This window comes from Petaurus breviceps, unplaced genomic scaffold, assembly GCF_028583685.1.
Source record: "Petaurus breviceps papuanus isolate PSGF00001 unplaced genomic scaffold, PetGlider_PUasm1.0 140, whole genome shotgun sequence".
In the NCBI taxonomy this organism is placed as follows: Eukaryota; Metazoa; Chordata; class Mammalia; order Diprotodontia; family Petauridae; genus Petaurus; species Petaurus breviceps.
This window is the reverse complement of record NW_027185698.1, coordinates 46,163,473-46,166,861: the sequence shown is the minus strand read 5'-3', so window position 1 is coordinate 46,166,861 and position 3,389 is coordinate 46,163,473.

Genomic DNA, 3,389 nt, shown 5'->3' with positions numbered 1-3,389 from the left:
GCTGTGTATGCACATGGCAGCATGTGTGTCTATACATGTACATGCATGTAGTGTAAATATGTGTACATGTGTGTCTCTGTGTGTGGTATGTGTATATATGTTTGTGTGTGTGTAGTTTTCTTGGTTCTGCCCATTCACTCTGCATAAATTCACATAAGTCTTTCCATACTTCCTTGAATTCTTAGTATTATTAAAATAAATTTTATTAAAAGGAAGACCCAGCCATGAACTGTATGTCTGTCACTGGAGGCCCAACCTCACTAAGACCAGAAAGGTTCATCTCCAGTTTGGCCTTAGGGTGATGCATTTTTGAGCTAGTAATTCACAGTGAATGTCAGCTAAGTGGTAGAGGGGCTGAAATCTTTGTGACAGGGGGAGTACCCACATTAATGAAGTTACAGAGCTTGGCAGCATTTACCACCAGATCCCCAAGTCCTCAGGTCAAAATTTTTATGGCCTTTCTTTCCAGAGCCTGAAGTGTCTTGGGGCCAAGTTAGTTTGGAAAATACTGCTCTAAGCAAGTCTCCCCAACCCCAGTTCAGCTAATGATTCGATTCAGTTCAGTACCATTCAAATAAATTCTACATTTATTGCCCACCAACTGTGTACCAGACTCTGTGTTGGATACTAGGGATTTGTTGTGTTTGACACTTCATGACCCTGTGGACCACAGCACATCAGTGATGTCCACGGGGTTTTCTTAGCAAAAACTGGAGTGGTTTGCCATTTTCATGTCTGATGGATTAAGGCAAACAGAAGCTAAGTGAGTAGCCTAGGGTAATAGCTAGTAAGTGTCTGAGGTCACATTTGAACTCAGGTCTTCCTCACTAGGTCCAGTGTTCTATCCACATAACCACCTAGCTAGGCATATAAAGATGACAAAATGTCATACATTCTGTTTTCTGGAAGTCAGGGTACAGCAAATACACAAATAAGTAGGGTGGTGGCTTGAATGTGATGGGAGCAAAAGTGAGATCCATCTTGGGGGCTGTAGGGAAATATGCCAAGAGGAAGGGGATGGGGCAGAATCAGGGAAAGCTCATTGGAGGAGCTACCAGCTGAGCAAAATCCTGAAGGAAGACAAGGTTTTTCAACAGGCAGAGTTGAGGATAAAGTTCATTCTAGGCAGGGGGTTGGCCTGTGTGAAAGCCCTCAGGTTGAAGAAGGCAAGATGAGAACCAGAAACTGCATGTTAAAAAAAATTCTTTAATTCCAGGTTTCCAAGCTATAGACCCACACTTTCTTTTTTCTTTTTACATTTCAATTTATTTATTTATTTTAATTTCCAACATTCACTTCCACAAGATTTTGAGTTCCAAATTTTCTCTCTATCTCTCCCCTCCCCCTACCCTATGGCAGCATGAAATCTGATTACTCCTTCCCCCAATCTTCCCTCCCTTCTATCACCTCCCCCCCTTCTCTTATCTACTTTCCCTTCTGTAGGGAAAACTAGATTTCTTTACCTCATTGTTTGTGTATCTTATTTCCCAGTTGCATGTAAAAGCAATTTTCAACATTCGTTCCTCTAAAACTTGAGTTCCAAATTCTCTCCTTTTTTCCCTCCCCACCAATTCACATTGAGAGGGCAAGCAATTAAATATAGGCTGCACATGTATAGTCATGCAAAACACTTCCATAATAGTCATGTTGTGAAAGACTAACTATTTCCCTGCTTCCTATCTTGCTGTTTACTCTATCCTCTCCTTTGACCCTGTCCCTCCACAAAAGTGTTTGCTTCTGATTATCCCCTCCCCTAATCTGGCCTATCTTCTATTACCCCTCCCCTATCTCATCCCTGTCCCTCCTACTTTCCTGTAGGGTAAGATAGATTTCCATACCCAATTGAGTGTGTATGTTATTCTCTCCTCTTCCCTTCCACTGTAAAAGCTTTTTCTTGCTTCTTTTATGTGAGATAATTCATCTCGTTTTATCTCTTCTTTTCTCCTTCTCTCAGGACATTCCTCTCTCCTCTCTCACTTCTTAATTTTATTTTTTAGATATCATTCCTTGATATTCATCTCACTCTGTGCCTTCTGTCTATATATGCATTCCCTCCAACTACTTTAATAGTGAGAAAGGTCTCATGAGTTACAAATATCATCTTTCCATATAGGAATGTCCCTTATGATTTCTCTTTCCTGTTTACCTTTTCATGCTTCTCTTGAGTCTTGTATTTGAAAGTTAGTTTTTCTATTTAGATCTGACTTCTCAAGAATACATTACATTCGGGGAGGCTAGGCAGAGCAGTGAATAGAGCACCAGCCCTCGAGTCAAGAGGACCTGAGTTCAAATCCAGCCTTAGACACTTAACACTTACTAGCTGTGTGTCCTTGGGCAAGTCACTTAACCCCAACTTCCCTGCCTTCCCCTCCAAAAAGCAAACAAACAAAGAATACATTACATTCAACTATGTCATTGAGTGTCAATTTCCCCCCTCATTGATTGTAGTCAGTTTTTCTGGGTAGGTAATTTTTGATTTTAATCCTAGCTCCTTTGACCTCCAGAATATCATATTCCAAACCCTGTGATCCCTTAATGTAGAAGCTCTGAAATCTTGTGTTATCCTGATTGTGTTTCCACAATACTTGTAATTATTTTTTTCTGGCTGCTTGCAATATTTTCTCCTTAACCTGGGAACTCTGTAATTTGGCTATAACATTTCTAGGAGTTTTCTTTTGGGGATCTCTTTCAAGAGGTGATTGTTGAATTCTTTCAGTTTCTATTTTATCCTCTGATTCTAGAATATCATGGCCATTTTCCTTGACAATTTCTTGAAAGATGATGTCTAGGCTCTTTTTTTGATCGTGGTTTTCATATAGTCCAGTAATTTTAAAGTGATCTCTCCTGGATCTATTTTCCAGGTAAAATGTTTTTTCCAATGAGATGTTTCACATTGTCTTCTATTTTTTTCATTCTTTTGGTTTTGTTTTATAATTTCTTGATTTCTCATAGAGTCATTAGCTTTCATTTACTTCCTTCTAATTTTTAAGGAATTATTTTCTTCAGTGAGCTTTTGGACTTCCTTTTCCATTTGACCAATTCTGCTTTTTTAAGGCATTCTTCTCCTCATTGGTTTTTTGGACCTCTTTTGCCATTTGGTCTAGTCTGTTTTTTAAGGTGTTATTTTCTTCAGTATTTTGGGGGGTCTCCTTTAGCAAACTGTTGACTCATTTTTCATGTTTTTCTTGCATCATTCTCATTTCTTTTCCCAAATTTCCTCTACTTTTACTTGACTTTCAAAATCCTTTTTGAGTTCTTCCATAACCTGAGACCAATTCATATTTTTCTTTTCTTTTCTTTTCTTTTCTTTTCTCTTCTTTTCTTTTCTTTTCTTTTCCTTTCCTTTTCTTTTCTTTTCTTTTCTTTTCTTTTCTTTTCTTTTCTTTTCT